The sequence below is a fragment of the Hakea prostrata genome, chromosome 9 (genome assembly GCF_041222555.1).
Source record: "Hakea prostrata isolate BN-2017 chromosome 9, UWA_Hpros_2, whole genome shotgun sequence".
NCBI lineage: Eukaryota > Viridiplantae > Streptophyta > Magnoliopsida > Proteales > Proteaceae > Hakea > Hakea prostrata.
In genome coordinates this window covers 41,224,823-41,243,297 of record NC_142608.1, presented here as the reverse complement: position 1 = coordinate 41,243,297, position 18,475 = coordinate 41,224,823, and the positions used below count along the sequence as shown (strand labels likewise).

Here is an 18,475-nt window from a genome sequence, read left to right as displayed (position 1 = left end):
GTCAAGAAAACGGAAGAAACCTTGTTTACCATCAGACAAGGAAAGAGCGAATCGATCAAAGAGTATCTAAAAAGATTCAACAGAGTAACGATGGAGATAGAGAATTTGGATGAGCAAGTAGCTAAAACTGCTCTATTCACTGGACTCACTAAAAGAAGACTCCTGGAGCTATTACTATAGGACATGCCAGCAACTTATGCTGAGTTGGTACAGAGATGCCAGAAGCAGGCTGAAGTTATGGAGATCTTAGATGCGCGCCAGGGAGACAACAAAGCCTCCACTAAGGAACAGAAGGCTCCTGAGCAAAAGCAGAAGCCAAAGAAGAATGTTCGCGATCGGGTTGGAAAACCTCAGGCTTGGCAGCAGAGATCTCCCGGTAAAAGTGAGTATATTCCATTGAATGCTCCTCGGGCTGATATTCTGAATATCATCAAAAGGCGAAATATTTTGAAGTGGCCACCTAAAATTCCTTTGAAGCCTGGAGAGCAGCAGGATCGAGAAAAATATTGCCGATTCCACAAGGACTATGGTCATTATACAAATGACTGTCGTCATCTAAAAGCAAATATTGAGAGATTAATATCTCAGGGACATTTGTCCAATTTTGTTAGCAGAAGAAGGGAGGAGCCACATGAGCCACGCGAGGCTGCTCCTAAAAGGGATCGTTCGGTTAGTTCAGAACAATCAAAGGAGGCTCCGAAGTCTAAGAAAGGCAAGGAGCTGATTGATGCTACTCGATCACCAATCCTTACAATTTTCGGAGGTCTAGAACCCGAATCACTCCGGAGTTTAAAGACAAAATCTAAATTTTTCAGAACCGGAGAGACACAGAAGCGGAAGAGGCCAAACGGTGAAGATTCTATCACCTTTGGCGAGGAGGATGAAAGAGGAGTTTGTCTACCTCACGATGATGCCATAGCCATCAAGGTAGATATTGCGCGCCGAGAAGTGCATAGAGTTTTGGTTGATACAGGGTCCGCAGCTGACCTAATTTCTTATGAAGTATATCAAAAGCTGAGGGTGGATGAGGACTTGATGGAGCCATCATCCACGCATTTACATGGCTTTGCATGATCATCTGCAGTAGCGGAAGGATCTGTCCAGTTGGACTTATCTATTGGAAGTTTCCCAAGGAGACGACCGTCCGAATCAATTTTTTGGTGGTTCGGGAACTGCCAACTTTTAATGTTATCCTTGGGCGACCATCTTTGTCCAAGATAGGTGCTATTGTTTCGACGAAACACTGAAGATAAAATTCCCGATCGACATGGGAATTGGTCAAGTTTCCTCTGACCAGAGGATCTCTTGGCAATGTTATGTTGCCTATTTAAAAGACAAGGAAGGCCCGAGGAAGGTGACTGCCATACCTATAGAAATTCGAGATGATCGGGAAGAAGCAGAAATGTAAAGGCCCGAGCCAGTGGAAAAACTGGAGCAAATCCAACTGTGTACCGAGGATGAGAAAAAGATTACTTATATCGGGTCTGAGCAGCTGGAGGAATTCAAGGATGAGCTGAAGTTTTTTCTTCAACAGAATAGTGACGTATTCGCATGGTCTGCCGAAGACATGCCTGGAATTGATCGGGCTGTCGCAGAGCACAAACTCTGGATAGATTCGAAGGTGAAACAAGTTATCCAGAAAAGGAGAAATTTCTCCATTGAAAAATACGAGGCCGTTCGGGGCAAAGTTGAAAAACTGAAGAATTCTGGTTTCATAGAACCAATTGAATGCCCAACTTGGTTAGCCAATGGTCAAGAAGGCAAATGGGAAGTGGAGGATGTGTACAGACTATACAGACCTCAACAAGGCTTGCCCCAAAGATTGCTATTCGTTGCCTCGGATTGACCTCTTGATAGATGCGACTGCAGGATATGAAACTCTAAGTTTCATGGATGCCTACTCAGGGTATAATCAGATCCTTATGAATAAGGAAGATGAGAAGTTCACGGCTTTCATGACTGATCGTGAAAGCTACTATTACAAAGTCATGTCATTTGGCTTGAAAAATGCAGGAGCTACATATCAGAGGGCCGTCAACAAGATTTTCTAGGACTTAATTGGGAAGAGTGTTGAAGCTTATGTTGATGACATGCTAGTAAAGAGCTTTACAAAAGCAAATCATATTGCAGATTTAACTGAGGTATTCTCAGTACTGCGAAAGTATCAAATGAAGCTGAATCCAGAAAAGTGCGCCTTTAGAGTTTCTTCAGGCAAATTTTTGGGCTTCATGGTGTCACAGAGGGGTATTGAGGCTAATCCTGCCAAAATACAAGCTCTGATTGACATGGAGGGTCCCAAAACTGTTCGTGATGTGCAGTGTTTAACAGGGAGAATTACCGCTTTGAATTGTTTCATCTCCAAGTCTGGAGAGAAGTGTTTACCATTCTTCAAAGCACTCAAAGATTTAAGGAGCAGCAAGGAAGCAAAGTGGACTGAAGAATGCCAGAAAGCTTTCGAGGAGTTAAAGGAGGCACTGGGACAACCACCACTTTTGTCCTGACCAGAGAAGAGGGAAATCTTACAGCTATATCTAGCGGCGTCCCTTTCAGCGGTCAGTGCAGTACTTGTTCGTGAGAAAGATAAGAAACAGTGGCCAATTTACTATGTGAGTCACGTATTACTTGATGCAGAGACACGATATTCGCAGATTGAGAAGCAAGCTTTGGCTCTCATGATAGCCGCCAGGAAGCTACGGCCATACTTTTAGGCTCATCCAATAGAGGTATTTACAACTTTCCCTCTTAGTAAAGTTCTTAATAAACCTGATTTGTCTGGAAGGATGGTGGCCTGGTCGGTCGAACTCAGTGAGTTCCAAGTGAGCTTTAAGCCCAGAACGACAATCAAAGCCCAGGCGTTAGCTGATTTTGTAGTAGAAACTACTGCACCGGTGGAGACCACTATTGAAGATCCCATTATACCAACCATTTGGGAGGTATATGTGGATGGCTCAAGTAATAAGGATGGAGCAGGAGCTTGAATTCTATTGAAAAGTCCAGCAGGATTTATCATTCGATATGCTTTGAGATTTGCATTTGAAGCTAGTAATAACGAAGTAGAATATGATGCCCTGATAACTGGACTTCGGTTGTCAAAAGCATTGTCCATTGCAGATGTTACTATTTACAGTGACTCTCAACTTATAGTCAACCAAGTCCAGGGGGAGTATGGTATTAAAGAGCCTCGCTTGCAGGAATATCAAGAGATTGTGCAGGCATTTCAAAAGCAATTTCGGAATTTGAAAATATCTCAGATTCCGAGAACTGAAAATACAGTGGCAGATGAGCTATCCCGATTAGCCAATGCCAAAGAAAAAAAATCTAGACCCTTCGGTCTACATTGAAGAGATAACATTTCCGAGTTATCATGAGAAAGAAATTTCCTATATTGAAGCAGAGCGTTGCTGGATGGATCCGATAGTCGAATATCTGAGAGATGACAAACTACCCGAGGATCCGAAAGAGGCAAGATTGATCAAGATACAATCAGCAAGATTTGTCATTCAGAATGGAAGACTGTATAAAAGATCTTATTCTGGACCCCTTATGAGATGTATAGGTCCTGAAGGAGCAAAATCAGCTTTGGCTGAAGTTCATGAAGGAATTTGTGGGGCTCACATGGGTGGACGAGCCCTGGCACACAAAATTCTAAGACTTGGTTTATATTGGCCTAAGATCCAAGAGGTTGCTATGGAGTATGTTCGTCGATGTAGCAATTGTCAAATTCATGCTACGGTATCGAAATGCCCAGCGGAAATCATGACTTCAATTCTAGATCCCATCCCCTTTGCGATGTGGGGAATTGATATCATGGGCAAATTCACCAAGGCATCGGGCGGACGGGAATATCTGATAGTAGCAATTGATTACTTCACAAAATGGGTTGAAGTCAGTGCCCTGGCAACAATCACTGAGAAAAAGGTGGAGAAATTCGTGCTTGAGTCAATCATATATCGCTTTGGGATTCCAAAGATTTTCGTTACTGACCATGGTACTCAGTTCGACTGTCCACAATTTGAGCAATTTTGTGGAACTTATATGATCGAGCATCCTATGTCCTCAGTGGCATACCCCCAGAGCAATGGACAGGTAGAAGTTACTAACCGAACGCTGCTGGAAGGGATAAAGAGAAGACTTGAAGCTGACAAGGCTTTATGGGTCGAAGAACTTCATAATGTACTGTGGGCTTATAGAACTACAGTTCGAACACCCACAGGAGAAACTCCATTCAGGTTAGCATATGGGTCCGAAGCGTTGGCACCTGTGGAGATAATGGTGGGGACATTACGGGATCGAGAGTTCGAGGAAAAAGCAAACGAGCAAGGACTGCTTGATAGTCTTGATTTGTTGGACGAAGTTCGGGCAAAGGCAATAGCACGAACTCAACATTATCAAAGAAGGATAGCGTCACATTACAATACCCGAGTAAAGAATCGTCGTTACTTAGCAGGAGATTTGGTGTTGAGAAACACCTTAACTTCAGACCCACGCCACCAAAGAAAATTGGACCCTTCCTAGGAAGGACCTTATATGGTTGTAAAACCAGTCGGTTCAGGAGCTTACAGGCTGAAGAACATCAACACCCAGAAAGAGTTGGATTGTTTGTGGAATGCCAGGCATCTCAAATTTTTTTATCCTTGATGATGATTTCAATTTTGTTCGTGATGTAACCATTTTCAACTCAATCAATGCAATTATTGGCTTTCAACAAATTATCTTTTGATTGGGGGGCATCATACACCACATTCAAGAACAAGATCCGACTATAAGGCATCGGTGTTCTTTCAAACCCCCCCGAGTGAGTTCCTTCAAGACTTATTGTATTTCTCCGAAAATCCTTAAGTAAAGGCATCGGTTTAAAACCCGAGTGAGTTCCTTCAAGACTTATTGTATTTCTCCGAAAATCCTAAGGCCATAAAGGCATCGGTTTAAAACCCGAGTGAGCTCCTTCAAGACTTATTGTATTTCTCCAGAAATCCTTAAGTAAAGGCATTGGTTTAAAACCCGAGTGAGTTCCTTCAATGACTTATTGAATTTCTCCAGAAATCTTTAAGTAAAGGCATTGTTCTAAACAACTAAGACCTAGTGCAACAACGATTCAAGTGACTAGCAAAGTTCAGGATGAAGTTAATTTCTTATTTCTTCAAAAGACCGAAAGAGGCCAATCTTTACATCAAACATGAGATTACAAGAGTTGGATACAATCTTCGGTCAGAAAAGAAAGTCATCATCGGTGATAATTAAGAAGTCATACAAGATCAGCACAACTTTGCTAGAACAAACACATGAGTCAAGCATCGGTATGGATTCAAGAAAAAGAAGAGGAGAAATGAGGATTACAAAAAGCATTTCAGTATGTATAAAATCCTCTGCAATTTCATACTCTTTGTCCAGCTTGTCCAGAAGAAGTATGGTCCTCGACCAAACTTGCATTCAAGGCGAGCTCTTCATAATTGAATCCTTCCAGGGGAGAATAAACAGGAGAATCTTCTAGGTAATGCATAATATCCTGATCAGCAGGCGGAGGATCAGTCTTATTTTTGGTCCAGTCAGGAGAAGGAAGACCCAGGTTGGTAAACACTTTAGGATGACAAACAGCACTGTAGGGAGTCGTATCAAAATGAGGATCTTTCCTTCCCCGGCCAACAAGGCAAGGCCGCCGGAGGGGGAAGGAATGAGGTAATGCCTTTGAGGTAACGCTTCAGATCCTTTGGCTCCCGACTTTCCAACCCCTTGCTCCAGTTGCTGGGTCTTCTCCCTAGCATCATCCAAGTCTGACCGAAGACGCTCGATCACCGAATTCTTTTCTCTTGCAACCTCCCAAGCTAATTTCCTAAGGCGAGCAATCTTAGCGTCTTTAGCTTCAGAGATTTTCCAAAGCCTGGAAACTTCATTGCTCAGCCTACTGAGCCTAGAGGCTGCTTCCACTTGGTTGTGGAAGTTACCAGTAAGACTCCTGCAAACAACTTCCGAGTTAAACAGGAGCAGAAGAGTAACCTTCAGAATCAAAAGATAATGAAGAAAGACTTACATCACCATTGACTTCATAAAGACCTCGTCTGGAAGTTTGGAAAGAACTGCGCTCTAGAAGTCATTCGAGCAGCAGTGCACCATTCCAACGCTTTGTCAAACTCGTTTGACACTAATTCAGGCGAAGGATGAGAAGGATGAGCTACATCAAGAGAAGGATGAGCTGCATCACTTGCCAACCGACGACGCTTCCTAGTGGCAAAATCCTCCGACTCCAAAGAAGGAGAGGCAGAGGATGCCAAACAAGCTCTAGAGTTGGAAATAGAAGCAGCACCTGTTGGGACCACACCTTCATCAGATGCCAACATAGTTGCCTCAGATGCCCGAAGGGTCTCCTTCGGGGATGCACGAACGGTCTCTGCAGCAGGGGCATCAGCAGCGCCATCAGCGCGCCATCAACAACGGAGTGATCAAGATCTTCCTGGGAAGAACGAGCGATCACTTCAGGCAGAAGAGACGTAGGGGTGACATCAGTAGAAGCTATGGGAATCTGACTTGAAGATTCACCAACAACAGTCGCCTTACGTTTAGAGGATTCACCAGATGAAACCACCTCATTGGCCCCAACCGCCGCCGATGGAACGATTTTCTTACAAGATTTCGCTTTCGATAAAGTTCGGATCGATTCGGGAGCCACCGTGTACACGGAAAGAGCCATATCAGTACAAAAAACCAACAACACAAGAAATGAAGGAAAACCCTAGTTCTCTGTCAGATATGAATTACTCAGAATACCCATTAAATAAACCCCAAGTATTACTACTGTGAAGTTTACTCAGGGGGTAGGAGAAGAGATTGGTGATAGCAAAAAGCTCACTTGTTCAGAAGCTGATAGAGTTATTGTTGGAAGTACGAGGAATATGGAAGTAAGCAGGAGGACGGAATGTCGCTTTTGCAAATCTAACTTGCAGATAGCAGGATAGAAGGAGAGTACCCTTGAAGGCTTTAAATAGCCTCAGGTATTAAGACGACGGTTGAGAGCCAAAGGCAACCAATGGCCCAGATCGAAAAAACGCTTCGAAATCTTCAACAAGCAAGATCAACGGTCAAAAGGAGGCCACGTGGAAATGAGCACCTGATACGAGAATACCTCCAACCGTCGCACCGCCATTGGGATAATGGATGTATTACCAATTCATTGGAACCAGTGAATGGTATACCAAAGCAAGAAAACGTTTGGACTTCGCAAGTAGCAGAAGGGAAACGTGTAGACTTTGCAATAAATGAAGGAGTAAGGAAGAATAAAGGCTAAGGCATTTTTCCAAAACATCTCTTCATGGTATCTTTACAAGATTATTATTTGTCGAGGAATGTGAAGTTAAGTGATAAGTTTTATCATTTATATTTTGATATTCAAGACAAGCTTTCGATAGGAGACGAGGAAATATTACGGCAAACATGGAAGAAGTATCTATTCATTAACAAGGAGGGTCAATCTTTAGGAACGGAAAAAAAAAAAAAGAGATAACTCCCTAAGCCTCTTCCTCATTGTTGCCCGAGGAGTCCTGTACAGGAGAGCTTTTCTCAGGATCCTGAGAAGAGCCTTCCTCAGGATTGTCGTTGTTAGAGTCCTCTTCAGCAGCATTCTGTGACTCGGCCTGTGACTTTTCCTCTTGGAGTGGCGGTTCATCAGCAAGATATTCCTCATATTCTGGGTCAGCTGGAAAAGGATCATCCTCTTCCCGAGCCCAGTCAGGGAGATCCATGTTTAACTTCCCCAAGACCTCTCTGTGACACACCTCACGAAAGGGAGTGGTATCGAAGGAGGGGATGGATTCAAGAATTTTTCCCAAACGTCATTTTGCCCCAAACGGTAAGCTTGGATGTTGAAGGCACCCAGCAGTTTGGAGAAAGGTACGCTGTTCAGGTACTTCCGAACACAATCCTTTCGAAGCTCTCGCTTGATATGCTCGGGCTTGCTAGGAATCGCCAACTTCAAGTATTCTTCGTTCTCTGCACACTTAAACTCAAGTCTGTCACCAAACAATGTGGCAGCTGCTTTGCTCGCTTCTTAGCCCTTCGCTCGGCAGCAACAACGCGAGCCGTTGAAGAGTCGAGGGCCTCCTTTAGGGAGTTCATTTCCTCGTCATGTTTTCTCTGCAGCTCCTTGGCAGCTGCCGTCAGCCGGTCTATCTCAGAATTGGCCTTGGCCAAATTCTCTTCACAGGTCTGCAGCAAGGAGCCGTTGCGGCCAACCCGGCTCAATGCTTCCATGTGCTGATAAAAGCTCAACACAGCATTCCTGGGGAAGAGGAGATTATCAGAAGAAGTCATAAGAGATTATGAAAAAATGAACAATCGGAAGACCGGTACCTTGTGGACCGACTAACAAGGGCATCATCGTCCAGGGCTTCAAATTCCCGATGATTCGAAGGTATAAGACCGAGGGAGCTCCATTCCCGCAGCCTTTCCCGGGGTCTTGTGTCACCCTATCGGTCAGCTTCAGGGTCCACTGAGGGGTGAAGACCTCCTCACAATCCTCGGAATTTTTGGATTTTTTATGGGAGGAAGCATCAACTATATCGTGCTTCCTTTTGGTTCGAGCGGAGGAGGAGACATTTGACCTCTCCACCATCGGTTTCTTCCCTTTACCCGAAGCATCAACCACGTGCCCGATGTTCCCGATACCCTTGTAAGAAGGGTCGGGAGAGGGAACAAAAGCTTCTTGATCAGCTGGTTAAGGCTCGGGCGACCGTTGCTCACTGTCACAACGGCCCTAGCGGCCTTCACCCGTGAGTTCTCAGGGTTCATTCTTGGAGGCACCGCAAAGAAGAACAAGAGTCAGGATTATGTAAAAGATATATCACTTTAGTAAATTTGAAAGGATGATGGTTAGAAGCTCACAATGAGCCAAGCCCCCAAGATCGAAGGATGGGGTTATACTCCACCTCAAGTCCATGTATCTCCCGATACCATGGAATTGATTTGATCTTCCCGATGGCCGCCTCGTCTTCTTTGGATAAGGGAAGGCCCCGGTTACTTTCAGAATAGGAAGTACACTGTTTCCAGACGGTCGGGAAGTTGAGATCTGATTGAGGCGTTCGATAGAAAAAGTATCATTCGCGCCATCTTTTGTGGTTGGAAGGGCAAGTTCCTTTGGCAAGAATGCTGCCCCTCCAATCAAGTTCAGCCTTATTGCGTTTGGAAAGAAAAACCCATCCGGGAGGATGGGAGATAGAAAGAAGATGAAAGTGCACAAAAAGAGAAAGAGATGGCGTAACGCCAAGTTCAAAACACAAACCCAAGAAGCCGACGATGAGACGCCAGCTATTGGGAAGGAGCATTCCAGGGCAAATGTCCCAGTGATTCAGAATGGCTGAAAACAAAGGATTGAAAAAAGGAAAGCGAACCCCGCTTTCCAGTGCATCTATGTACAAGGAAAACTCTCCCGGAAGGGTCGAATCAACCCTCTCATCAGAATGGGGAGCCCTAATATGATAAGAAGAAGGAAAATCAAAATCCTGGATTGCTGAAAGAAGGGTTTCCTCCTTGAAAGCGGAGGGGACAGAGCCAGGTCCGCCATTAGACCTGGAGGTTTGTTTTGACTGCCTAGAAGACTCGACAGTCACCCTAGGAGTCTTGGAAGATCCAGACTCAGGAGGGCGGAAGAAGTTTCGGCTTTTCTTTCTAAACTTTTTTGGGAAACTTCAGCAAATTCGCGCCAGAGGACAGTTAGGGTTTTGTTATCACTATCCGATTGCTCGGAAGGAAGAGAAGCAAAAGCTTCGTTACCACTACTATTACTGACACTGGGTACCGGGAGAAACCCTATTATCCGCCATTACTAGTTTCAAGAAGGTACAAAAAAAAAAGAGCCGGAGATAGGAAGTTTAAACTTTGCAAAAAGATCAGTAAACTTACTGATTCAGTGAAGCAAAGGCTCGAGAGCGAGAAGGCGCGAAGCAGACGACGAAGGTTCAAATTCCAGACAAGAAGAATGAAACCTACGAAGACAACGAACCGCTTTTAAAACACCCGCACGAGTGTTCGGGGATCTGAACGATCGAGATTGATTCAGCATCAACGATCGAGATTAGAAGACGTTTTGAAAGTTTGAACTCACGAATCCAAAACAGGCGTTCGGAAACCGTCGCTTGGGTTACGTGAGCCACGATAGATCGACTGCAAAGAGACGTGTGGCATTGCCCTCACAACGCTCGAGGAAAAGTGACCACCGCATTAAATGTGATATGACATTTAATGGGATACGCAGAGACTATTGCCTGACGAAGAACCCAGTTAAAAACCAAGCCCTCGGGATCGACCGAACGCTTGGTCGGGGGGGCTCGTGATACGGAGGAAATATGATCGAACCGGGTTCATACTGGGTTTAACCCTCGACCCCGGTCGAGACGGAGGGAATCAACTTGCTTCCGAGCGAACCGGATCCGTAAGATAGCTTGCCGAGGAAGAAAACTAAATCAGCTACAAGCACACCCTAATCCGACTTATGGATTAGGTTAATTACCCTAATGACGGCAGCACAAATTGACGGCTGTCACTTATCATTATCGAAGGGATAATCATCGGATAACCTGGAGGTTATCTCAGAGTCCTCTACTAGTTCAAACTAGTAGAAGTCTATCGTCAACGGATCTAACTGATAACATCCAACGACTACCCGAAGAAGGCTCAAGTGCATCCAACGAAGGAGATTCGAAGGTACACTCTATATAAACCTTACTTGCCTACGAGGTGAGGGGGGACTCAGATCCACATACACACTGGTAGACGTAAACTATCAGAGGCTTACGATCTAGATCACTTTTCCCGATTTTTCCTTAGCTCTGTACTTCTAGCAGAGCCGTTTGTGATTAAGTTCATCAACTGACTTAGCCTTCGGAGGTGGACTCCCGACCCCCGCGGTTAGGCCACGTCTGACACTTTCGTTTTGCAGGTCATCACAAGGAGATCTAAGGGCTGAGCAGATTTTGGACGCATCAAGATAGTAATTTAAATTGTTTATCAATATTTATATCTACTAATTTATTTTGTAAATTACTTACTATTTAACTCATGTGAAATCGAAACTAATCATTAATTTATTTTGATCAAAGGTTCCCTAGTTAACTTTAAGATTTCTTGTCTAAGACATCAAATTCCTTATCATGGGAAGAATCAAATCATAAATCTTTATGTCATGCAAGATTAAGGGTGTCAAAGTCTAACCTGTACCAAATACCAATCATATTAAGCTTACTCCATCGAACCAATAAGAAATTTAATTGGTATGAGTCTATTTGATCATGTCTTGAGCTAATATCTGGGGGCACTGAAACTAGACTACACAACTGGAAAGCGAAGTCATCTAATTGAAAGAATTGAAAAGAAAAGAAGGTGGGACCTAACCCAAATAACCCATCCAATATGAAAAACACTTACCAGCTATAAATATATTTACATGGAAAACTGATATCAAATTGTAACCAAAACCAGTACACACTTGTCAACCACACTTCGGACCGAGTCATTATGATAAACCAGGTCAAAAGGATGGTTAGGATAGACCAAATGTTGAGTTCTTACACTTAAATTCTACCATGTATCCCCATGTAATATCATACTCTTCTAGATATATCATTAATCCAATGTCATCACACACCTAAGTTAAATCCTCATATCTACATGGCCAACTTTGTTAAAGCTGAAACTTAAGACATAAGCGATACTAAGGCCTTCTAATATTGTCATGTAATAAAAGTAGGCAAACTATGAGTTATACATGACCACTGAACCTAAAGCCCTCTCCCTTTATTAGTTGTTTATTTCAACTTATTAGCTTACTTTTATTATCAGCTTCGATACATAGGTGACTTATTTTATGCATTTCAAAATAATGTAACCGTTTGGTTCAATTTGTGATTTAAGACTAACTAATAAATCAATATTAGTATGTGGAAGACTACAACATTTATTGATATACACAAAGACATGTAATGGGAAAATTCATTTTCTTGTGTATATTAATCATAAATGAGAAGAATGTTAAGGTGATGCATGCACCATTAAATTGGTATGTGCAAACCAAATTCATATTTCATTGATAAACGAAGTTTAAATGAGCTTTCATTATTACTTGTTACTTATCAAAAGAATACAATTTAAATATAAACCATGTGAAATAGAATAGCTAAAAAATTTACCTGATACCATATGCATGCAATTGTCATTGGAATAAAAACTATTAACATTTGCCACGAGACTTGTGACATAACAACAACAGTTCCTATGAACTCAATGACTGATATTAGAAATTCTTCAATTTGAATCGGAATAGAGGTATTAAGTGCACTTTGATCCATAGATACCTGTATGCAAAAATTGAATTTATAAACAATTGAAAATTATATTAAAGTTTATACTAATCAAACAACATCATCTAAACTTCAAAAGAAAATAAGCATACTTACTTACCCGATTTAGAATCCTTCCACTTGGAGTGGCATCAAAAAATGATAAAGGAGCACGAAAAATGCACAAATGCATTTTGTTGAAGAGAATAGTAGCAGTTTTGTATCCAGCAGTTATGATGAACATAGACCTTATAAATACACAAAGAGAGCTTCCAAAGAACAAACCAACGTAAACAATGATGATGGTGAATCTTCTAATTTGAGGTCTCAAATCTTCTGAGATGGGGGTAGCTAAAACTATCCAGTAACTACTGACTATTTGGATAAACTGAAAAAGAATTTGTACCAATATTATCAACGGCACAAAAGCTCCTTTATAAGCTGTTGTAACATATTTCCAGTAGAATGAAAAAGTAACTCCCCCTTTTTCTCTCTTTTCTTCTTGGATAAGTTGTTCTTCTGGACCAACCACTTTTTCTGGTTCATAGCTTTTGGATTCTTTTTCTTTGTCATTTTGAATAGATTTTTCTCTACACAACACATTGGCATCTTTGTCACAATTACCTAGATTATCTAAAGCTACCCCATGTTCAATAGAACTAAGATCTGCCAAAGCTTTCTTATGTGGACCTACTAATTCCATAAAATCAGTTCCCGAACCAAGAATTTCCTCATATTTTCCTGCTTGAGTAATTATTCCATCTCTCATCACCCTGTCAAATAAGAGAAGGTAAAAATCAAAACTGAACTTGGCTAAGGCACTTGACTTCAAGAAAGTAATATAATTGGTATATACTCACCAGGATAAGATCTGCAGAATGTAAAAACTCTACTTGTTGAGTAATATAAATTACTGTTTTTGAACCCAGAATCCCCAACAAACACTCCTGTCAAAGAGATTTATATATTCAAATTTAGACACACAGAGAATTTCTGGTTATAAAATGGTCGTGAAAAAATGAGAAGGTTAAAGAACAACTACCTTAAATAGATGAGTTCCTGTATGAGCATCCACAGCACTAAAAGGATCATCAAGCAAATAAATATCAGCATCATGGTATAAAGCACGTGCAATTTGGATTCTTTGCTTCTGCCCACCACTTAAATTGATCCCACGCTCCCCTACTATAGTCTTGGTCTCCAAAAGGCCACAATTCTAGGTCCTTTAATGAACATGCATCAAGTATCGTCTCATATTTTGTTTTCTTCATCTCTTTACCAAACAATATATTATCCACTATACTACCAGTTTGTATCCAAGGTGATTGTGCAACATATGCCATTGTTCCAATTAACCTAATGACTCCAGAAACCTTTGGAACTTCCCCTAACAAGCATTAAAGTAAACTTGATTTGCCCGAACCCATGGAACCACAAATAGCCACTTTCATACCATGGCATACCCGGAAATTAAGATCCTTCAATGTGAGATGTGGGGAATTAAGATCCCAAGAAAAATTCCCATTGACAATCTCAACTACAACCTTGTCACCATCTCTTGGAAGCTTTTGTATTACATTTTGTTGAAGATCATCAAGATGGAGGAATGAAACTATTCTGGTTGAGGGAAACTTTAGTTTGTACTACCATAGAGATTGTGTCGGGAAGAACATATATGGGTCCTTGTAATATTTCAAATGTTGCAAGTGCGAGATAGAATCTTTCCCGACCCCAATGGAATTCCCATAAGCATACAAAATCCAAAAGTAACCATGGATACAAACATGGGTGCGAGACAAAAAGACAAAGGAAATCATAACTGATGAGTAAAGTAATTTTTTTAACCATCTTGTTTCAAAGTTCCTCAACTCGATTATCTTAGCTAAAAACTTCATCTCCCAGCCTTGCAACTTAATAATCCTCATATTCCTCAAAGTCTCTGATGTAACCTTCATCCGTTGATCTTTTGAATTCATCAATTCCTCCTGAAATTTTTCTTGTAACTTCCCCAGTGGAACATTTGCTAACATTAATACTATAGTGGCAATCAAAGCTACAACTGAAGCAAGACCAAGGTTCTTGTACAAGATGAACAATGCTAGAACAATCTGAACAGGCACCTTCCATATATTATGCAAATACCAACTGAAAAATCCAATCCTCTCAACATCGACATTCATCAAATTAATAGTCTCCCCACTAGTATGCCCCTGTTTTGATTGACTGGAAAGCCTGAGACCCTTCTTATATATTACAGCAAATAAAGCAGCACGAATTCTGATTGACATCTTTCGTAATTGAAAGAATAAGTGTCTCTCTGAGAGGCATCTTATGAGCTTTGAAAGACAAAAAGTAAGCACTAGAGTATAACTTTTATATTTTAGTTGACTAGGGTCATTGAGATGCTGAACGAAGTCCTCAATAAGGCACGGTCCAATATAAGAAGTTAATGTGCATATAATGGAGAATAAAGTTGTCCAAAAAATTTCTTTCCTCGTCGAGAAAAACAATGCCTTCACCAATTTGAGTGTGCTTACTTGACCACCATTACCATCAAATCCAAGTATACTTCTAAAACAAGCAAATATCACATTGGCACTATCATACTTGGGAACTTGAGGAATTTCTTGAAGATCCAATGTTTTTGTATGCCCAAGTGCAAGAAAAGGGCCCATCCAAGCAAATGTAAGAATACTAAGAATATTAGCATTTGCATAAGGAGTTACACTCTCTTCCTTGACACTTGATTCCCGTTCATTGTCATCATTACTCCGATATGATCTAGTTTTTAAAAGTGGCTCCACAAGATGGAGATCTTCATTTTCTTGCCCCTTCTCAAACAACCCCATATAACAAAGCAACAAACCAACAATAATGGATATAGCATCGGATACCCATATCCGAGGATGGCAAAGTCAAATTTTTCCTAGACAAACCAAGATGTATACCAAGATAAACACAAGACATTAGGAAATAGAAGGCCCACCATATCCTTAGTAGAATGGGGAACCTACACTTGCTTAAGTGAGAGAACCCGATGTGCAAGTAAGCAGATATCACTAACCAAGTGAATGTTCTTGATGAGAAATCCAACTGGGCAAATATCTTCAGATTTGGCCAACCATGTCTACACCCAGAGAGGTAGTTTATTACAGACTCGAGAAGATAATACAATGATATAACCATGCAAGATATAAGACTTGACCAATAGTATAGGAAATATGTGTTCTTGAGTATCGGTTTTGAACTTTCAATGATAGGCATCATGCGTCTCTTGTAAGCCCAAGACAACAAAACTAATAATAAGATTAGGTGTGAAGAAGCAGAAAACCCATGTAGAAAAATGATTGTAGAAGAACGCGAAAATAATAACCACATAGACATATCATTCTTTGAATCTTCAAAAGCATTCATGTTTGCCAATTTCCTTTCTTTTCTTTGTAATAATTCAATGGCATAGTTTTGCCAGGTCCATAATAAATCCCATTGACTTCACCTCATTGTGAATTCATCTAGGCCCCTTTGCAAAAAGGATGTGGAAACTATTCCATCAAATACCAATTGGTTGCACCTTATGTGTTGTAGAAAGCCAATTTTGAAGTTTTAATATGACCACCATTGTAGTTGGACCTGTAAATGAATAGAAAGAACAAAAACTGTTTGAAAGTATATAACGAGAAAATAGTCGGCAAAATTTTAATAGAAAAAAAAAGAAAAGAATGGATGAACCCATAATTTATATGATTTAGTTAAGAGGACTAGTGCTCTACTGATGCCAGTGGTGCAAGTGAAGCATCAAGTCTTTGTTTGTTTCTTCCGTCAAGGAATTTTTGAACACCAAACATGTATATCCATATTTTACAATTGGCAAAAGATAACCACAATGCCAGCTTTTTGGCATAATTGCATCGTGACATCCTTCCATCATGACTCAGATCACTGTAGCACCACTCCTGGTAAAATTTGTTAATAAATAAAAAGGCAAACCTGATGCTGAGAGCTTCTGCACAAGTAGAGTCCGGGGTTTAATTTTTCTATGTAGTCTTACTCCAGCAATATACTGTCCCTAATTTCATATTTCCACTCAAAGAAATGTGTCTAGGAGTGAAACTACACACAATAAGTGTAGCAGAACCTCTCCCTCTTTTAGTATATTCTTTGACTGATTTTGAGCCAAAAAGGGGGGTTGGAGGGAATCCATGTACTATCAGGAACATCACTAAAAAGAATAGGAACTTATTAATATGAGATTCAGAACCAACCAATGCCTTAAAACTAACACATTGAGACCAAAAACGTTATATCTTAATAACTCCATGTATTGACAGCAGTTGATTTGCATTCCAAAATAAAAACAGAAAATGAAACTGACATTCTGAAATACCTAGAAGTGTATGTTCTCCTCTTTGTGGCTATGTTTTCAGTTGACTATTGTACTCTTTCTTAAAATCCTCTCTATCTTTACTTCTATTTAATTATGTTTCTCTACTTTTATCCAAATTTCCAATACCCTCCTCTAGACTTTTTCAGTTCCATAAGAGGTTTTTAGAATTCCTTCATATACTACGTAACATTGGAGCTAAAATGACCAATTGAATATTTTTCCTTTTGCCAAAAAAGGTTCTCTGTGATAATAGATAATACAGCAGGACAAAGAAAAAACCAATTGAAACTTTGTAATCCTTCCACCAAGAAACAATCTTTGTAATCCTTGTGTTCCCCTCTTTTCTATATATACTCAAAGGAAAAGTCCTAGATAATAATCTAAGCAGTCTGTTAATCTACCAAGAAAGAATCTTTGTAATCCTTGTATTCCCTTTTTTCTCTTGATATATATATATATATATATATATATATATATATATATATATATATATATATATATATATATATATATATATATTTGAGGGAGAGGGGGAGAGAGAGAGAGAGAGAGAATGTGACCATAGCAATAGCATTAACTGCATACCTTACCATGAATATAACTTTCAATGTTAATATAGAAAAGCTTAGTGATGGCAACTTGAAGATCATCCAATGTGAGGTGGAATATTCTATCCAGAGAAAATAGTAACATAACAACGTAACCAGCCATACTTCAGCTATATTTTAAGCACAAATCAACAATTAAGTTGGAGTCATGCGGCAAGTTAATTGAGGCATCTCCCCTCCTTCTCCCCCTCCCCCCCCTCAAAAAAAAAATCTCATCAATAAATATGTTCCTCATTCTCTCCTTGCCATTCCCTCCAATACTGAGATCCTCTCTTCCATCAACTCTCACAAGGTCAACCGTGCTCTCAGGCCAGATGGCTTCAGTTTGGGCTTTTTCAGAGCCTCTTGGAGTTTCATCAAGGAGGATCTCATCAATTCTGTTCGCAGCTTTTTCCTCAACCCTTCCAAGCTCTCCACCGTAAACCAAACCTTTTTCTGCCTCATCCTTACAAAGCTTGACACCTCCTCTCTTAGGGACTTCTGCCCCATCTCTCTTTACAAACTTCTTTATGAATTTACTGCCAAAATCCTTGCCAACCGCATCCATCTTATCACTCCCTCTGTTAGTGAGACCAATCTACCTTCATCTCAAGTAGAAGCATTGCTGACAACATCCTCTTCTATGCCAAAATTGTTTGGGGCTTTGATTGCTCATTGAACTCCCCTACGGCACTCTTAAAGATTGACCTCCACAAAGCTATTGTCTCCCTCATCCTTGAAGTCCTGTCTCAAATGCCCCCCCCCTTTTGTCCACTGGATCGAAATCTGCATCTCCAACCCCTTGTTCGCTATAATCGCTGATGACTCTCTTGCCAGCTTGTTACCCTCCCATGTTGGTATTTGCCAAGGTTGTCCACCCTAGCCATTGAGGTCCTCTCTAGAATCATCTAGTCCAAGACAAATCAACATCTTGTCTCATCAACATCTTGTCTCCCCCATTCTTAAGTGCAAAAGTTTTAACCCCACCCACCTTGCCTTTATAGATGATCCCATGATCTTCTCTGAAGGCCTCCCACTCCTCAATCTCCCCAATCCTCTCCTCTCTCTCTCTGTTTGAGTCTCTCTCTAGTCCCCAGGTTAACCTAGAGAAATCTCTCTTGTTTCTAATGAGGGTCTCCCAAACCACCAAAGCCTGCCTCCTCACTAGATTCCTCTCTTGGCTT

The 18,475-nt window shown here is 41.0% G+C and overlaps 1 pseudogene; it reads right to left on the bottom strand.

Moving 5' to 3' along the window:
* Nucleotides 1-11,144: 11,144 nt before the first annotated feature.
* Nucleotides 11,145-15,169, bottom strand: LOC149005242 (ABC transporter C family member 3-like; annotated as a pseudogene).
* Nucleotides 15,170-18,475: the final 3,306 nt, after the last annotated feature.